The 20,711-nt window shown below is 42.7% G+C and overlaps 1 long non-coding RNA gene across 1 annotated transcript; it reads left to right on the forward strand.

Annotated features, from left to right (window-relative positions):
- On the forward strand, window positions 1-19,429 carry LOC104682953. Its single transcript, XR_004056870.1, has 4 exons — window positions 1-88; window positions 15,032-15,112; window positions 15,238-15,306; window positions 18,494-19,429. It is a non-coding gene; the product is annotated as an uncharacterized LOC104682953 (long non-coding RNA).
- Window positions 19,430-20,711: the final 1,282 nt, after the last annotated feature.

Below are 20,711 nucleotides of genomic sequence, written 5' to 3' on the forward strand. Positions count from 1 at the left end.
TCCCATCTGGCAAAATGGAACTGATGTCTGTCCTCCTACAAAGGTCAAGTCTCTTTTTATGCCATATATTCCAGCCTTCTTAGGAAAGGTACGTTATAAATCCTCCCCTTTTTCTATCTTTGAATTATTCCTCTCTAATGGGCCGTTTCCATCAGCATGTAAACATGCTCCAGTCACTCCCATTCTAAAAAACTCTATTCCTGGACTCCAAATTTTCTGTTCAGTTCTGCTGTTTTTCTCCTCCCCTTCACTCCTAAACTGATTGGAAGAGTTGTACATAGTCATTGTTTGCCCTTATTCGTTGCCCATTTACTTATCAGCCTCCTCCAGCTGGCTTCCTTCCCTACTCCTCTATTAGAACTTTTTTTGTTGAAGGACCCAGTGACCTCCATGGCCCGAAATCCCATGGGTACTCCTCAGTCTTTGTATTATATGATCTCTCAGCCTACTTCAACAAAGTTGACCCTCCCTTCTTTTGGAAAAAGCTATTTTTCTTGGTATCCAAGCTACCACACTCTCCTGGGTTGTCTCACTCTCTGGCTCTCTTTCTCTGTCCCTTTGCCAGCTTTTCCTCTTCCACCTGACCTTTACACGTTGGAACTCCTCAGGTTCAAACTTAGATCCTCTTCTCTCACCCTAGCTACTTTATCCGTCTCAATCACTCATATGGCCTTGCCTCTATGCTGAGAGCTTTCAGATTTATACAACAGTCCAGACTTTCCTCCAATCTCCTGAGCCATGTAAGTACCTGCTTTGCACAAGCACCTCATACTAAGGTTGTTTAGAACATCACTGCCTTTCCTAATGTGTTTAAGATTTTTGCATTTTCCCCTCCAGATTAACGCTCCACCCAGGAGGCTGACATGGTTGACTACATCCACTGGCTTCCTTGCCTCTAGCTTTGCCCTGGGTTTGGCCACTGGGGATCCCTGGCAGGAGACTGGAAATTAGGGAGAGAGTGAAGTCAAGGTGATTTTTCCCTTAGCTCTGTTTCTGTGAGGTTGCCACAGGCTGTCTGAGTCTCTGGACTGAAAGTCACTGTCTCTCTTCTCTTTATGCTCCACTGCTAGCTCTTGGTTTATCACCCTCTCCCTTGGGATTTCCCTGTGCCCTATCTACACCACTGTAGACACCTCCCTCTTTCAGTCATCCTAGCTTGAATGTACCACCTGTTTCTTGCTGGTAATGAGACTGATACTAGAAGTTTTACTAGTAAATAGATCCTCAAAATGGGATTTGGGATTGGGTTGATCATGTTTGAGGAGCTGAAGGATAACCATGTGGGAAGTGGGGAGGTTTGAAGGATGAACATGAATACTAGTAATCTGCATGCAGTAGCATTATGCACATTATCAGTGGTCATAGCATGGATGAAGAGTAAGGGGAAGGCAAGTATTTCAGAAAACCATCAGGCTGGGTTTTTCCTCTGCTCTCTCACCACAACACAACAATCAGTACAGAAGACTTCCATGACCAAATGTGGGAGGGGATGGGTTCCTCACATATCAAGCAGTGGACATCAGCTGGGTGTCTTCCAGTTAAATCTGACACTACCTGGAAATAGTGTCAGATTCCACAGGTTGAGGGCTCAGTCTCCAAGACTGCAACTTTCCTCCCATCTCTCCACATACTGGCCACAAGTCCTGGCCTCCAAAACTTCTGAATAACTGGCTTCCAGTTGAGGTTCCCAAGAAACCCCCTTTGGGTTCCATTAATTTGCTGGAATGGCTCACAGAACTCAGGGAAACAACACACTTACCAGTTTATTACAAAGGGTACTATAAAGGATACAGATGAGAAGATGTGTAGGGCAAGGTATGAGGGAAGGGACATGGAGTTTCTACGCCCTCCCTGGGCACACCGCTTTCCAGGAAGCTTCATGTGTTCAGCTATCTGGTAGCTCTCCAAACTCTGTCCTCTTGGGTTTTTATGGAGGCTTCATTACATAGACATGATTGACAGCTGTGTAGAAATGTGATTGGACAAAAAGTGCATTATCTAAACTCAACAAAGCCCATCTATTTAGACTTGACTTGGTCTTTCTGTGTACCATTCCTTCCTCTAGGGTATGGGGCAGGACTCTCTCTGGAATGAAGGTTTTTTGACCCACAATCAGATTAGAGTCTTGCCTTGGGCAGGTGAAAGAAGGAGAGGAGAAGGGCAGAGAGAGAGAGATCTGTTTCCTGAGGTCTAAAGTGCTCCAACATTATAAAACGACTATGGGAGTTAGGAACCAGGAACTAGGGATGAAAACCAATATATGTATCATAATACCATAACAAGACACTGGGAGATCAAGTGACTGTGGCTGTTTTTGTTCATCTTTCCTGTCATAACAGAACACCACAGACTAGGCAATTTAAAAAGAATAGAAGTTTATCTGGCTTATGGTTCTGGAGGCTGGGAAGTCCAAGATTGAAAGGGCTGCATCTGGTGAGGGCCTTCTTTCTGTGTCATAACAAATTGGAAGGCATTAGAGGGCACCCAAGAGAGGGCAGGAGAAGAAACCAAATTTTCAAGATAATTAACCCACTCCTGTGATAACTGCATTAATCCATTCATTAGGTTGGTGCCCTCATGATCTAATTACCTCTTAAAAGTCCCACCTCTTAATACTGTCACAGTGGCAATTAAATTACAACATGAGTTTTGGAGGGGACATTCAAACCATAGCAGTGACACTTCATTGTTCTGTCAAAGGTAGTGATTTTAAAGATTATGGAGCCAGCTGGCTATGTCTTACAGTTATGGTGAGCATATATAGACAAAAAGATAAATTAAGAGCTGTAGCTATATGTTGAAGAATACTTGTGTGTAGAGTCAAGCCTCTATGGAAACCTTGAGGGGATCACAACAATCTATTGTTGTTGCAGTTCACAGTCAAGCCCTGGGCCTCATTGCAAGGGCTGCAGAATTTCTGTGGCAATTAAAGATTCAACCTTGCCAGGTCTCTAATACTAATGAAAGGCACTAGTAGGACATAGATGAGGATGAGAAATTTGAATCCTAAATTTCCCAAAGGCCTCTTTCTGGAAAAAAATAATTTTCAGTGACTACACCTGGAACTGTTGCCTCAGGAACTGATGCCTAGTCTCAGACCCACTCCCTCTCTTCTTTTTGCCTCTGGTTCTATAACAAGAATTAGATTCCAACATAGCCCAGAAAGAGAGATATATAAGACCTTCTCCAGGGTGATACAGACTATCCACAGAAAGAGTTACAAGATCTTGACAAATGGGAGCCAGAGGAGAATATGTAATGGGGAGGTTTTTGGGGGTGTTAGAAGAAGGGGGAAACTATGTAAGGCTCTATCAGGCTAAGTTTATGGACATGGGACATCATCTAGGATTCACAAGTTGCTCAAGCACCAGGAAGTTGTGTTTTTAGTCTGCTAGATTGGCTCAAAGCCTGGAGCCAATGATGGCCTATGGTTATTTGTGTTGAAATTGTATAAATTCAGTGAAACCGCCCATGTAATTTCCTGCCATATATATATATATATATATATATTTTTTTTTTTTTTTTTTTGAGACAGGATCTTTCTGTGTCATTCAGGCTAAAGTGCATTGGTGTGATCATAGCTCACTGGGCTCAAGGGATCCTCCCACCTCAGCCTCCTGAGTAGCTGAGACTACAGGCAGGCACCACTATGCCCAGCTAATTTTTTATTTTTTGTAGAAACAAGGTCTTACTATATTGCTTATGCTGGTCTTGAACTCCTGGATTCAAAGGATCCTCTTGCCTTGGTCTCCTAAGTGCTGGGATTACAGATATGAGCCACCAAATCTGGCCTCTGTCCTAGATTGTATAGTGTAAGGAGACATACCCAGTAACTGGCTGAACCCCCATGTTTGCTCCCTGAGGACTATTATGGTAGGAAGGACCGAAAGAAAGCCCCAGATACTAGCCACCACTTCTCTGCCTCCACTCCCAAAAGAAAACCAAAGCAATATTGTATTTTTGTCGCCACTGGATAGCCCAAAAAAGCATACCTTTCCGGCTTCCCTCTTACCTTCAACCCTTTACATACCTTCCTCAAACTCTTCAAAGGATACTCTCCCAAGAGCCCTGTTCTGCCGCAGATTCCACTCCCCTGCTACAGCCTTCTGCTGTCTTTACAGGAACTTGCCTCTCCCTGATTCCAGCTCGCTTGAGACACTGCTCGTTACCCCGTAATCTAGACAGATTTGTAACCACCCATTATTGGCATATTTAATTTATCCTTAAAATGAAAACATTTTTAGAAATCATGATAGTAAGACATGTTGATTGTAAACCACTGCAACAATACAGAATAATATAGAGCAAAAACTAAGTTTCTTTTCCCTTTCTCTTCTCCAGAGATAATCAGCATTTTCTATTAATTTGCTCACATACAATCTGATATAGGGCTTTGTTTATTACAAATATAATCACACTCTGCTCCTATTTTTTTGTGACATGCTTTTCTCACGGAACAATATATCATCACATCATAGTATGTTATATAGATCCACCTTATATATGTTTCTTAATTTAACTTTTTACTTTGAGGCAATGGTAGGATCACATGCAGTTGTAAGAAATGATTAGCACAGCGTGATGGCATATACTTGTAGTCCTAATGATGTGGGACAATTGCTTGAGACCAAGAGTTTGAATCCAGCCTGGGCAATGTAGAGAGACCCCCATATGTATTTTTTTAAAATGTTACAGAGAGATTCCCTGTTCCTTTTACCAAGTTGCTCCCATGGTACTATCTTGCAAAATTATGGAACAATACCAAAACTAGGATATGATATTGACGTTGATACAATCCATCAATCTTCTTCAAACTTTTCCAGTTTTCTCTGTACTTATTTGTGTGTGTTAGTTCCATGCAATTGTATCCTGAGTGTGGGTTCATGTATCGACTATCATAGTCAAAATACAGAGTAGTTCCTTCACCAGGAGAATTTGTCCTGTTACCCTTTTATGGCCACATTCTCTTCTGTCTTGCCCCTTCCCCACATCTCTAACCCCTGACAACCGCTCATCTGTTCTCCATTGGTATACTTTGGTCATTTCAGAAATATTAGATAAATAGGGCCTGGCATGGTGGCTCATGCCCATAATCCCAATGCTTTGGGAGGCTGAGGCGGGTGGATCACTTGAGGCCAGGAGTTTGAGACCAGCCTGGCCAACATGGTGAAACCCCATCTCTATTAAAACTACAAAAATTAGCCGGGTGTGGAGGTGTGCGCCTGTAATCCCAGATACTTGGGAGGCTGAAGCACAAGAATCGCTTGAACCTGTGAGGTAGAGGTTGCAGCGAGCCAAGATTGTGCCACTGCACTCCAGCCTGGGCAACAGAGTGAGGATCTGTCTCAAAAAAAAAAAAAAAAAAAAAAAAAAGCTGTATAAATGGATTCATTTAGTTTGATTTGGTTTGGTTTGTAACCTTTTGGGATTGCCTTTTTCACTCAGCATAATTTCTTGGGGATTCATCCAAGTTGGTATGTGTTTCACCTTTTTATTGCTCAGTAGTATTCCATGATTTGGATATACCACAGTTTGTTTAACCAGCATTCAAGAACATCTGGATTGTTTTCAATTTTTGGCCATTATAAATTAAATAAAATTGCTATGAACATTTATGTACAGTTTTTATGTGAAAATAGGTTGTTGCAGTTTTTTTCCCCTGGGATAAGTGCCCAAGAGTACAATTGCTGGGATATATAGTAATTGCATGTTTAGGGGGAAATGGTCATACACATATTCTGCAGATGTAAATGTAATGTAGGGCAATATTTTAGGAGAGTAAATTGGCAGTATTAGGCCAGGCATGGTGGCTCATGACTGTCATTCAGGAGGCCAAAGCTGGAGGGTGGCTCAAGCTCAGAAGTTTGAGACCAGCCTGGGCAATGCAGTGAGACACTGTCTCTACAAAAAAAGAATTTTTTAAAAAATTACCCAGGCATGGTGGCACACTCCTATAGTCCCAGCTACTCAGGCATGGCGGTGCAGAGGGTGGGGAGCAGTGGGAAGATTGCTTGAGCCCAGGATGTTGAGGATGTTGTGAGCTGTGATGGTGCCACAGCACTTCAGCCTGGGTGACAAAGTGAGACCCTCTCTCAAAAACAAAACAAAACAAAACAAAACAAAAAACTGGCAGTATGTATCAATTTTTAAATTGCATATAAGTTTTAATTCAATTTTGCTGTTAGAAACCTATTTTATAGGAATATGTACGTATTTGCTAAGAAATATATGTACCGGGATGTTCATTGCAGCATCATTTGCACTAACAATTTTTAAACAACCAAAAGATTCATATAAAACTACATGTCACAGCTTTATTTATTTATTTATTTTTTGCCACTCAGCTGAGTGAAAACTGTCATCTTATTTTAATTTGAAACCCCTGGCTGGGTGTGGTGGCTCACATCTGTAATCCCAGCATTTTGGGAGTCCAAGGTGGGCGGATCACATGAGATCAGGAGTCAGAGACCAGCTTGACCAACACAGTGAAACCCCATCTCAACTAAAAATACAAAAATTAGCTGGGCGTGGTGGTGCACGACTGTAGCCTCAGCTACTTGAGAGGTTGAAGTAGGAGAATCACTTGAAGCTGGGAGGAAGAGGCTGCAGTGAGCTGAGATCATGCCACTGCACTCCATCCAGCCTGGACAAGAGAGTGAGACGAAAGAAAGGAAGGAAGGAAGGAAGGAAGGAAGGAAGGAAGGAAGGAAGGAAGGAAGGAAGGAAGGAAGGAAGGAGAGAGAGAGAGGGGGAGGGAGGGAGGGAGGGAGGGAAGGAAGGAGGGAAGGAAGGAAGGGAAAGAAAGAAATGCCTTCTGTAGGAGCTAGAATTACACGACTTTTCATTATTTGTATTTCTTCTTCCGGATCTCATCATCATGTTCTCTGCACAACACATTTGAGTGGTTGGCCTTTTATGGTCAACCGTAACCATTTTACAGGCAGTTTTACACAGTTGTGGGTATTATCCTTTATCTGTTGTTCTGCTGCTTGATCTTTGCAACACAGAACTTTTAGATATCTGTGTAATCACATCTGTCACATTTTCCTTTAAGTCTTCCTGTGGTGTTTGGGAAAAGCTTTTCTACCTCCCATCCTGGTTTTATCCTTATTAGAATTGGGCTATACATACTAGTTTGTAAGTTGCCTCAAACTCTTTTTGAAAGAAGCAAGGGATATATAGATCCTATAAATAAATACATGTGAGGCATGATAAATCATTTTTATTTATTCATAAATAAATAAAGAAACCATCACATTTCTTGAAAAATATAATTCTTGCTGTGCTGTATATATTTTCAAGTGATGCTGGAAGGAGTATTATATTATAACTTTAAAGGATTATGAACACCAAAGGGAAAGGTGCTGTTTAAACACATTGCTAATAATATGTTTGCACATTTTGCAACTGCTCAAATTACATTCACGTGGATCAGCAGCATGACTTGTACTGGCTTCCTCTGAGAAGGACGGAGAGTGAGAGGAGTTCAGATTACTATTGCCTGAGAAGCTGGTTAGGCAAGGAAGTCGTTTATCTTGCTGTGGACAGAATAAAGGACTCACCATCCAGCAATTTATAGTTGATCACAGTTGTGTTGCCTAGTGGTGGGGTGCAAAATGATGCAACGTATTTGGTTAAAAGACAAACACAAATATTGGAGTTATTTAGTAAGATCCAAAATTTAAGTTGATTTAGCATTCACAACAAAAATGAAGTCATTTGAAAAAACCAAAAATGAACAAAGAAATAAAAATGGAGATTTAGTCCACATGTCGCGGGTTGATGTTTCCTTGAAAAGAGTGGTCAGAATTTTTGAGCCTAAAGCAACCACATATTAAAGTAATTTAACTAATGTAGACATGTTATCCGCTTACCACAAAGAAAATAAATTATAGCGGGCTCTAGACTGATGGCTAAAAAGCCAATTCTCCTAAAATGGAAGGATATTGATGGTGCTCCCATTATGTAATCGGTACAGTATGTCAGTCCTAGTGGTCTGGCTAACCAAGGAAGGCTCTGGTTTCAAATGAAAGCACATTTAGTAAAATTCAGTATAATTTTTTCCTAGAACTACTTTGCTCAATTATGGCAAGATAGATTCTACTAATCACAGACTGCGGAGACTTGGAGATTGAGCATGGTTTTTTGGATTGAAATACTTTTTATTTTATGTGTTTGGTCTTCTGCAGTGCCTTAGGGAAGATGGGTCAGAGAGAGTAACATGGTTCTTTCTTCTTTTATTTAAGAATTTAAGTGATCATGGAGCTGGAACAAACTTCAGTGCCCATTTAGTCAATTGCCTTCATTTTATAGAAGAGGAAATTGAAGAATAAAGGTTGTGATTTTCCTAAGGTCATGTAGTGAGTTCATGACAGAGCCTTGATTATACTTAGGTCTTGTGACACCCAGACCAGTTTTCTTTCCTTTGTAGAAAAATGCATGCTCCAAAAGTCCAGGCTGACCCAATATTGGGTAACTCAGACATTTTCATAATTTTTCCAGATATAAAGCTATGTTATGTCCATTGAACAGTGGAAGTAACTCTTCCAAGTAAAAAATGGATCCAAAAACTAGATCTCTGAACCATGCGATTAAGGCTTTTGTCTTTTTTTTGTCTTTTCTAGAGCAGACTTTGAGTCTTTGCTTCAGATGCAGAACAAGATGTGGCAACTTATTGTGGAGAACCGGGTCCCTTGTGCCCGTGCTGTCTCTTTTTTCTGGTGGCTTTGTCATTTGGAACAATGCATAGTAGACTGTAGGCTGAGAAACTGTGAGCTGAGGTAGGAGTGTCATCTAAGAGTGGGAAAGGGTGTCTAAACGCTGAATGGAGCATTTTAAAAGTTAGAATTTGCTATTTTCTTTTCTCTTATCTTTTTTTTTTTTTTTTTTTTTTTTTTAGAAATGGAGTCTTGCTTTGTTGCCCAGGCTGCAGTACAGTGGCACCATGGCTCACTGCAGCCTTGGCTTCCTGGGCTCAAGTGATTCTCTTACTTCAGCCTCCCAAGTAGCTGGGAATACAGGTATGTGCCACCACCCTTGGCTATTGTTTTTTTCTTTTTTTCATGGTACAATGGTGCGATCTCAGCTCACTGCAACCTCCACCTTCCACGTTCAAGTGATTCTCCTGCCTCAGCCTCCCAAATAGCTGGGATTACAGGCATGCACCGCCATGCCTGGCTAATTTTTTTTTTTTTTTTTTTTTTTTTTTTGTATTTTTAGTAGAGACAGTGGTTTCTCCATGTTCGTCAGGCTGGTCTTGAACTCCCGAACTCAGGTGATCTGCCAGCCTCGGCCTCCCAAAGTGCTGGGATTATAGGCGTGAGCCACCACACCCAGCCTACCCTTGGCTATTTTTAAAATTTTTTGTAGAGATGAGGTCTCACTATGTTGCCTGGGCTGGTCTTGAATTCCCAGCCCCAAGTGATCCTCCTGCCTCAGCCTCCCAAATTGCTGGGATCACAGGTATTTTCAGGTATTGTGATTTATGTATTTTGAAACCTATACTTTTTATCCTCAAGTCTCAGACATTTGCTTAGGCCTTTAGAAGCTCACACCTGAAAAAGAGTGCCATACCTAAGCTGTGATCTTCCCCCCGTTCCACCGTCTCCACCTCCCACCACCTCCACCCAGGATCCCCTCACACAGGTTGTACCACACTGCAAGGGGATCCCAGAGTGACTCAGACATGCCAAAAATGACAAATTAAGAAATTTTGTGCGAACAGGTGTGGTGGCTCACACCTGTAATCCCAGCACTTTGAGAGGCTGAGGCAGGTGGGTCACGAGGTCAGGAGATCGAGACCATCCTGGTAAACATGGTGAAACCCCATTTCTATTTAAAAAATACAAAAATTAGCTGGGCGTGGTGGTGCGTGCCTGTAGTCCCAGCTACTCAGAAGGCTGAGGTAGGAGAATCGCTTGAACCCAGGAGACGGAGAGGTTGCAGTGAGCTGAGATCATGCCACTGCACTCCAGCCTGGGCGCGACAGAGCAAGACTCCATCTAAAAAAAAAAAAAAAAAAAAAAGAAGAAGAAGACATCTTATTCAAGTCCATTTGAGAAGCGGTGAGCAAATTGACTAGGCCTTTATTGTTGCTGTCGAATTCCCTTTCCTTGCTCACCCTATAGGCCCAGGCCAGTTTCCTTTCATTCGCCCATAGCTATTAACACAATAGTGTGTATTTAATGCTGTTGAAGGTAGGCCTGTAGTGAACATGTGGCATTTCTTTGGCTACTCAACATCCATTCCTCCTTCCTGATGGCATGTGATTTCTTTTGGGGAGTTACTTATTCCCGTGGATGCAGCCTTCGTGGGGTATAAATCCAGGCGTCTGCTCCCCACGATGGAAGATTGTGAAGTGGACAGATTCTGCTTCCTCCAGCCCTGAGGGTGGGCATGCGGCCTAAGCTCAAACAAATCTGATAAATGCTTCTGGATCTTTGAACTTTGAACAAGTGACACAAGGACCACAGAAACAGTTAACAGGGAAGCACACTGACTGAGCTGCCTGCTCCTGGCCTTCTGGATCCTCCTCGGTTCCTGCTCATCTCTAGGCCTGGCTCTCAACTCTGTCAATTCTGTGGGTCCACAAATATCCTTATGTACATTCCCACTTGATCATGCTATTAGGTTGGTGCAAAAGTAATTGTGGGTTTTGCCGTTACTACTTTTAGTAGACATTACTTTTAATGGCAAAACCTGCAATTACTTTTGCACCAATAGCTCAGGCTAGTCTCTGTTACTGGCAACCAAGTATCCTGGTCTGAGCTCCCTTTCTGACTGGATCGTCAGACATGGGTCTGCAGTATTGTCTTAACACCCATCTGGAGTGTTATGTTAGAATTAGCCTAAATGAGCCCTTTTCCCCACTGGTTACACCCTCCCACCACCCCCAGAATTGGCTTTCTTTTAGTTGGTACTGATACAAGATAAAAAATATTTCTCTAGCTTTCTAGCCCCACAGTTTCTCATTATTAAGATGAAACAAAATGAATACTCATCAGAACTGCATTTCCACATCTATCACTGATAGGAGGCCTCTATTCTCCTGCCAAGGACCCCCAGCTCAGGAATTTACCTCTCGTAGCAAATGTACTGCAAATTTTTCTCTGCCAGAATAGCTAAAATTGAAAAGACTGACCCAATGTGAAGTGACTACAACTTTCACACATTTGCTGGTAGGAATGAAAAAAGATATAATCACTTTGAAAATCTATTTGATGGTTTTTAATAAAGTTATGTACATGTCTACTCTATGAAACAAGAATCCCACCGCTAGGTATATGTCCAAGCAAAATTAGTGCGTATGTTCACAAAACCTTGTACAAGAATGTTTCAGCAGCTTTATTCAAAATAGGAAACAGTTTTTTGCAAAACTGGAAATAACTCAAGTATTTATCAACAGAAAAATGGATTAAGACATTGTAGTAAATACTAAGCAATAATAGAAAAGGACAGATGACTGATATATGCAACAACATGCATGAATCTCAAAAATATTATATTGAGTCGAAAAGTCTGGGCTCCACATGGCTGCATTTACATGAAGCTCAAGAATAGGCAAAACTATTCTAGGGTAACAGAAGTCAGAAAAGTGGTTATTTTTGGAGGAGTATTGACTAGAAAGAAATGCAGGAGCCTTCTAGGGGCACTGGAAATATATTTAATCTAGGTGGTAGTTTGGTTACATGAGTGTATACATATGTAAAATGTATTAAGCTGTACATTTAAGATTTGTAGACTTGTAGACTTTATTGCATGTATGTTACAGTTAAATGAAGAAGATTAAAAAATGGAAAAATGACTATATGGACATCAGCAGTTCTATAATTTCAATGTATTTTGTTAATTCTGCACCTAGTCAAATTAGATTTATACTCCAATCCCATTGGGAAGGTTTGAAACCTTTGGCACTTTCCCCTCCATTCTTTGTTTGCATAGAGGCATTAGGAAGCAAATCTTTTCCCTTCTAGAAGTGCTTTTATGTTCAAAGGAAGAACATTGGGAGAAAGTAATGATTAACACAAAGGAATGACTAGGTTAATGGTAGGCTTTCAGGCACCAGTAGAGGAGGTATTTCGGGTCAAGGGAGGGGCAAGAGAATCTTCTGGAGTATACCATACTAAATGGATAGAAATGAGTAGTAAGCTCTTAGTAGACGCTGGATCCACTGGTGCAACCAACAGCCTTTGCTGTTTCACTCCTGTGATGGAAAAATCAACCTACTTGTTTCCAATGGACAGGAGGAAGGGTTTGTCTTCTGGGACCAGTATTTCCCCTGAAAGCTGGCAGAGAGGATGAGAGAATTACCTGGGGCAAAGCAAGCAGCTTTCCTCACCCCCCACCCCCACCCTCCATGTTGAATACCAGAGCACAGAGTAGGAAAAGGAGAGGTGAGCTCAGGAAACAGTGATGTAGGGTGCAAGTGGAAAAGTACAGGAGAAAAGGAATACAGGGAAGCACCCAAGGGGGAGCAGGCAGGAGACACAGCAGAGGCATGGGGAGTTCAGCAGAAAGCACCATGAAAACAGATGGGGCAAGTGGAGGAGCCTGCTGTCTGGGAATCTCCTTGCCCCTCATGGAGCAACTGGGCAGAAGTGGCCTCTTGGCTTCTTCTTTCAAGTCTCCAAACCCTCACTCCCACCTCTATGCCTACAACAGCATAGACATTTTCTTTTTTTTTAATTTTTAATTTTATTTAATTTTATTTTATTTTAGACAGAGTCTTACTCGGTTGCCCAGGCTAGAGTGCAGCGATGCAATCTTGATTCACTGCAGCCTCCGCCTCACAGGTTCAAGTGATTCTCCTGCCTCAGCCTTCTGAGTAGCTGGGATTACAGGCACCTGCCACCACACCCAGCTAACTTTTTTGTATTTTTAGTAGAGACGGGGTTTCACCATCTTGGCCAGGCTGGTCTTGAACTCCTGACCTCAGGTGATCTACCCGCCTCGGCCTCCCAAAGTGCGGGAATTACAGGTGTGAGCCCCGCGCCCGGCCAGGCATTTTCTTCAACCCTCATCTGATCACATTATTCCCTAGATTAAAATTGTTTGGTAGCTCAACATTGTCTCCTTAAACAAAATCCAAGCTCCTTAATGTGTCCTACAAGAGCCTTTTGTGACAGGTCCCTGCTTCTCTAGCCTCATTGATTTTGTGAATAATGAGTGAATATGTTTAGTACATTTTAGTTATAAATTCTCTTTACAGAATCTGGCTGTAAAGTTCCACTTTAAGAACCCTAGAAGGATATTGGTTGTATTTATATAACCCAACTCCAGGAGGAGGCCGTGACTGAACTCCTGTCTGTGCAGCAGGTGCCCTGGAAGGAGCTGATTCCACCCACCAGGATGACCTGTACTCTTACCTATTGAGTGGGGCAGGAGGCTGGGGTTACCTAATAGAGATTTGAATGAATTACACCATCACTCTATGACTCTCATCAAGGACCCTGGTGCTGACAGAGAAAGTCCTCTCTTTTATTGTCCAAATCCTGGCCACCCTTCAAGACCCATTTCAAATACCACCTCAGTCTCAGGAATAAGGATTTCTGGTATTTTGGCAGCATCCCTGGTTTGTAGGGATGAGGAAGATTTGGTACCAGAAGTTGACAGGCCTTGGCATGAGGAGGTGCAAGTGGTCCAAGGTCCAGTCTTCAGGGCCCACAGCAATCTGTCCCCCTACTGGGGCACAGAGGTAGGCAGTTCCAGCAGCAAACAGTAGCTGAAATAGAATGAAAGCTTTTGTCAGGTTGGTTCTGGGTGACCATTCCCTTAGAGCAGGAACCTGCCTAGGGATATGAAACTAGGTTCAGGTGCCTGAGGTAAGATGCAGGCAAGACAAACGCAGGGTGTCAGGGCCCCAGCCTGGGTTAGGAATGTGAGTCACATCCCAGTCATGCAGGCCAAGTCAATCCACCAGTCATGGCTGAGGGAAGGCAGGAATTCTGTGGGTCTCCAGGTGTTAGGGGCCCAGTGGATGATGCTGCATCCATGAACTATCAAAAAAAAAAAAAAAAAAAATGCTTGATTCAGCCTGACCAGCTGCTAGATTGGCAAGGCTAAAGTCATTCTAGCCAGAGCTCAAGAACTAGGTGTGGCTTAGCTTGAGGGCAAATGGTGCTGTGAGCTGCAGCTGCTCCTGGTTGGGGAGGCAGGGGCTGGACCTCCTCCTGCCCTCCCCATGATATGTGTTGGCACCTCTCCTCACTCAAGTCTACATGCTCTTCCTGTAAACCACCTCTGCAGCATGAAGCACAGGGCCAGGCACACACAGGAAATGAGAATCCAGTTGGATGCAATTGCATGTAGCTCCTTAGCAGTGCAGGCCTTGGTGTGCGCTGAGCTCTGTAACCCAGCCCTTTCCCATGGTACTGATAGCACTGATCAGGACCCCTCTTCCTCTGTGTGCAGTAGAAGGTTGAAACAGCCACTCTCCATTCTTGCTGGGAGGTAGCCTGGGACCAGTAAGGAAATGGAGGACAGTACATTATAATCCATACATACCTTCCCCTGCCATCTCAGCGTCTATTCCTTCTGCCTTTCTGCCCCCGACATCAGCGGAAAAACTTCATCTGGTTGCCATGGAGACCAGCCACTGACTCTAGAGTGCCTGTTTATTAAAGATGAAAGTAATATATGCCTGGTTAATCTGAGCAGCTGGCAGAGAGAGATTTGGCTATTAGTAAATGAAGGCACTAATTTTGAGGCATGATCACTCATTTAGGAGAAAGAGACAGGCTCTGCTCCGTCTTCTGAGTGGAGCTGGGTAGTAGAGGTAAGGTCTGCCCTAGGCAAGCATTTCTTGTTTGGGTTTTTATGTTTATTTTATAACGGGTATGGTAACTGTACTTCTTTTTCCCCTTATTTCCTACTGAAAATATATAGCCTTTCAGTAGTGTGATAGATTAATTAGGCTTTGTGGGCAGGCCCAGGAAACCCAAGCCCTCCTATGACGTCGTTTCCTTTGGAAAATGCATTCTGGATTCCAAGCCACCTACTTACAAATGAGGTTGTCTGTTTATTCATTCAACAGTCTCCACCAGGTGTGCGAGAGGAAAAGAGGCGGTGTTGAGCCACATGGAGGACTTGATGTGATTCATGTGTGCTTAGACAGGTAGGAGAGAAGCCGTCACCTTCCAAGGGAGTTGATCAATTAGGTGGGAAGGGTGATGACTTGCGTGATCTTTAAAAAATTGGTCCATTTGTTTTTACTTTTTGTTCTTTTCATTTTTTCAATAGTAAAATCTGAGAGAAAATTTGAATTCTGAGACTCATTATATTGATTCACCAAGTACTTTCTAAAATCAGGTAAGTAGCCTGTGTTAATCCCTGCTGGGTTGTGAAGAAGAGCACACTCTCCTTCCCCACACTGCAGTGCGTTGGGATGAGCAAACCACCTGGGAGTGGTACAGGGAGAAGGCTACTGGCAGCTGGCCCTCAAGTGCAGAAACAAGGTTCCAGCCCCAGCGATCTCGTCATAGTCCAGCCAAGTCTCTCACCCTTTCTGACCTCAGTTTCCTCAACTGAAAATGAAGGAAAGAGCAAGCTAATCTTTTCCAATTCAAAATATTCTTTTGTTCTTGAAGAAGACTGTCAGTGCAGAAAGGGCCCCTAACCTGGAACAGCTGGGCAAGGGTTAACCCTGGTATTAGGTTACCGTTAAGCAAGTACATCCTGTGCCTCTGGTCAAATATGTCTCAGGCCAAAGCCGCTACTTGTCTCTAGTTAGTCTCTCTGCATCAGCACCCAGGCATTCACGTGGTGGTCTGGGCAGGAGCTCCCACTCTGTTTTTCCTGAGCTGCCTAGTCCATGGGAAGGAAGATATATGCAGCTAAGGAATAGGAAGTGGATATTCTCAGTGCCTTCAAGATATGATGCATCCAGAACCTAGATCAGCCAGGAGCTGCAGAAAAGAAGCTTCAGGGCAGCAGGCCTCAGAACTGCTGCTAGCCAATCCCCTGAAGCATTTATTTCTCACCCTCTTTGTGCCTAGGGCAAGTAGAGCTACTGCTGTCTGGTGCCACTGTAATGCTTTCTCCTCCTCTGAGTTCATCCTGGAAACATTTTCTCCCATAAGACACACACAGGTCTTACGTTTACATGTTTCACTGAAAGAAATTTGATTCCATTGATGGGATGACAAGGTAGATCATAAATGAACACTTTTTAAACACATCTTTAAAAAAATAAGTTTATGCCAATTGTACAAAACAATAGGGGAAAGGAAATAATATTCATTTGTTTATCCATTCATTGGTTTAACAATTACCTACTGTAGGCACTTATTATGAGCCAAGGATTGTTCTAAGTATAAACCTGCCCTAGAGGATCATATATTAATTTTTCTTAAAGTCAGCTTTATTGAGGTACACTTTCTATACAATAAAATTCACTCATTTTAAGTGTAAAGTTTGATGCATTTTGACAAATGCACGGGGTAGTATAACCACTGTTAGGATCAAGATAGAGAACATTTACATCACCCTGAAAAGATTGCTTGCGCTGCTGGTAGTCAATCTCCTACCCTCCCCCCAGCCACTGGCAACCACTGATCTGATTTCTGTCACTATAGTTTTGCCTTTTCTAACATGTCATATAAGAAGCATATATTTTAGCAGTGAATACAGCCAAATGAGTAAATAGACATTTGCATTCCCAAGTGAGGCAAGAGCTTTGAAATGGGACATACAGGCTGTGCTATGGGAGCATGTAAGCTAAGTTGAGAAGGGGGTTCTAAGCTGAGATCTGAAGGGCCAGTAGCAGTTTTTTAGGCGAAGAGTGAGAATAAAGAGTGTTCCATGCTGGGAGGCTACTGTATGCAAAGGCCAAGAGGAGACAGACTGCAAGGCGGATTCATCTAGGACCTGCAAGTTTTCACAGCTCAAGGATGGAGTAGGAGAGAGTAGGAGTGGCTAGTCAAGACTTTGAAGAGATAAACCAGTTCAGACAAAGAAGTTCTTTCTGAGCATTGTTTGACCTTTATTCCCAGTGGGGAGCGACGGAAGGATCTTCAGCAGAAAAGTGACGGGATCAGATTTGCATTTTAGAAGGATCACTCTCCCTGCATGTAGGGAACAGACGGAGGGCAAGGCAGGAGGTAGGGCCCCCCTATTAAGAGGCTGGTGCAGTGATCCAGATGAGAGATGCTTAGAGCCACCGCCAGGGGAGGGGCAGGCAGTGAGAATGAAGAGAAGTGGATAAGTATGGGAGAAATACAGGAAGCAGCAGTAACAGGACTTAGTAACTTACTGGATAGTGGAGAGGACGCGAGAGCAAGGCCTCATGGAGGATTCCTTGGTTTCCAGCTTGGACACCTGGGTGGGAGATGGTGGCATCAATGAGATAGCAACTTCAGTGGAGCAGGGTTGGAGGGGTGGGGAGAAGAGACAACAGGTTCTGTTTTAGACATGTTGAATTTGGGGGTGTCTAAGAAAATGATGTCCAGCAGACAGTTGGGTGTTCAGGTCTCAGGAAAGAGCTCTTCACAGAGCTTATTCTTCTCTAGTCTCTGTAAACAGGCTTCCAGGTTCTTTCATAGAATTTCCTTGCAGAAAAAAATCAAAGGATTTGTCCTGTCAAGTGGAATGTTTATCATATGAAGGGGATTGGCTTCTTGTGTAGTTTGGTCTAGAGAGATTTGTTTCTATGTTACAAACTTTTGAAAAACCGGAAAAATTCAGTGATATCCAACTTTGATGACATCTCTTCTTCCCCAATACAATCTATCTATTGACATAATAATCTTGAATATCTTGCAGATGAGGAAGAAAAAATAAAGTCAAATGAGCACACCGAGGCCAACCAGATCTGAGCTTTCTAATCTTAAATTGCCTGGGGGTGTGGATGTTATGTGTCTACTGACATTGGTAGATTGTATATGGTTGCCTTTATAAAATGAAGCCCATAGAAATGTTTCAGTAAACAGAGTCCTTCAAGTGAACTAAATGTCAAAGGAAAATCTTTCCCTTGCCATCTTCCTTTTCTCTTTTAAACAGAAAGATCCTAAAGAAGCTGTATTAGTGCCCTCAAGAGAAACAGAAGCAATAGGATATATAGATCTATATGTTGGATCCTATATATAGGTATAGGATATATAGATGTATATATCCTGTATATAGATATCAGATATATAGCTCTATCCTATTGATCTATAGATTGAAATATAGGATATATATAGAGAGATATGCATAGGCCTGATATATACACATAGGCCTGATGGCTGAGGCCAGAAGACAGATGCCTCAGCTCAAGGAGAGAGCACATTCACCCTTCCTCTACCTTTTGACGCTACTTGGGCTCTCCACGGGTTGGATGGTGCTCACCCACATTGGTGAGGGCAAGTGTTCTTTATGCAGCTACCAATTCAACACCCTCATGACACACCCAAAAATAATGTTTTACCAGCTGTCTGGGCAAACCCTTGGGCCAGTCAAAATGACACGTAAAAGTAGCCATCATAGAAACTCATTTCAATGTTGTTTTGTTTTATTACAGGAAGACTGGAGAAACCTAATCTTAAGTGCTGCCACTGGGACAAAGAATAGGAACCAGACACAGTGCTGTTTTAGGGTGGGGCAGAATTATGCTGAGGGAAAAGTTATTATCACTCTTTAAGGCCAAGGAACCCACAATTTTTAAAGAAGCTTCTAGAAATTCTACCTAATAGAAAATAAAGATAAACTTCTGTAAGGAATTTCGTTCTTTTCAGAATTCACAATCTGAAATGTAGAAGCTCATTCCTTCATGGTTCTCATAGATATTTAGTGTGACTGAGGGGTCAGTGGATCCATAGCACTCAGGCCAGGCTTCTCCCGAGTCCTTTTCTTCGGCACAGAGGGAGTGACTCACAGATCCTCTACCCCCAAAGGCGTTGTTTTCTCATCTCAACAAGAATCCTGCGGCTGTCATTTTATCAGCACATGTCACTAGCTTCTCAAGTGAGACTACTCTTAAGTGATCTGTGTTTGAAGAGTGTCTTTCCCTTTCTCTTCCGTAACTAAGAGGATGAAAAAGTACACTCACTCCCTGTATAAAAGCTGTGTGTTGTGAGCAGTCATCTTGCCTGGCTGAGAACTCTAGGATCATTTTCTCTGCTCTCCGTTAGGCTGACACTCATAGCCAGTCCTTCTGTTTATTAGCCCTCTGAATCTATTTGAAAATACTTTTGCTTTCATTATAACATAAGTCACATTCTTCTTGCATCTGCCACTGCATTTTCCAAAAGGGTTGTGTCAAGGGAAATTCAACACTCACCGTTCTCATTATTTGCCCACCAGCTTGCTCACTCATCAAAAGACCAGAGTTATTTGATACTTCAGAAGAGTATTTCCCCCCTTAGATGATGTGTCAAGGGAAAGGGAGCTGGCCCCAGTGTCAGGTGACAGAATTTTCTTCACATTTCTGCTGTTGACTCAATAAATGTCCTTGGGCAAGTCACGGAGTCTCTTCATGCTTTGGTCTCTGGGGATAAAATCTGCCAACCGCAGCGTGTGTATTTGAACCTCAGTGCCCTCTGGAATAAAAATAGGAGGGGACCAGGTGTCCATGTGACCCCAAGCTGATGGGAAGAGGATGACCACAGGATTTCAAAATGTCCTTGAGCTGTAAATTCTATAATAGGGTCAGGCCCACCAGTAGCCTTCAAGCATTGGTACAGTGGTGTGTGGTTAAGTTCTAGTACTTGAATTTTTTCAGCAGAAAGGAGGCACTGTGTCAACCTCCCACCTATGGATATTCTATTTGCTCTGTGTCCCCGCGTCTCTGCATTTCCCTGCCATATTACTCACTACTGGTCGTTATTACTTGCTTGATCACTTGTCTCCTGGTCTGTAAGCTGTTTGAGGGAGGGGAGCATGTCTGCCCTTTGCAACACTGTACCCTCAGTGTGGTACACAGGAGCACATGCCTGGCACATAGAAGTTATGTAAGAAACATTTGCCAAGTGGACAAATGAATCGTGGTGCCTGGCCTCTATAGAAATCCCTTTTCTGCATCATTAAGGTTCCCAAGCCTGGCCAAGAAGTAGTGGGATCTGATCAGCCTCATCTCCTCATAACCCTACTTCCTATCATGTTATAATGAAAGCAGATCTCAGCCCAAATGCTGGCACACATACATATTTATTAGTAAGAAGATTCAAAATCATTCACGCAGCTGGTTCTGTAAGCTTGGCAAATTTCCAGACCTCTGACCTTTTCAGTGTTTTGTCCACACTCTACATGAAAGGGCCTCTTAAGAGTGACAGGGCAGTATTCTAAAGACCAGATTTTAATTGCACCAGGTAACTGAATTGTCTGAATTCATAGCTGAACACAGGACAAGGTCAGAATCACATTTCTTATGCCATTTAGAAAGATGACAAGTGAAGGGCTGGCCAAAATCTTACACCCAGCTTATGGAAGAGCAGAGACCGTCCCTAATGCTTTCTCCAGTCCACTTGTCTTGAACACCATTAGGTTCAACAGGAAAAGCCCATTTCTCACATCCTTCATGTTAATGAACTGATTACTAATTTTACCAATGAGAAGCCATTTTTATTATTTATCGTTATGATTTTTATCATTTTGTTAATTAGCCAAGCTTCTGCTGTTGACTCCAGATAAAGACAGTTAAAGCACTTGGGGTAACCACCTAAGTAAATTTTTTCATGGTGAACCAATGGAAGCAACAGAAGCAGCTCAGACTTTTGAAGAATGATGAAAAAGACCCATGA

This window comes from Rhinopithecus roxellana, chromosome 4 (assembly GCF_007565055.1).
Source record: "Rhinopithecus roxellana isolate Shanxi Qingling chromosome 4, ASM756505v1, whole genome shotgun sequence".
Classification (NCBI taxonomy): domain Eukaryota; kingdom Metazoa; phylum Chordata; class Mammalia; order Primates; family Cercopithecidae; genus Rhinopithecus; species Rhinopithecus roxellana.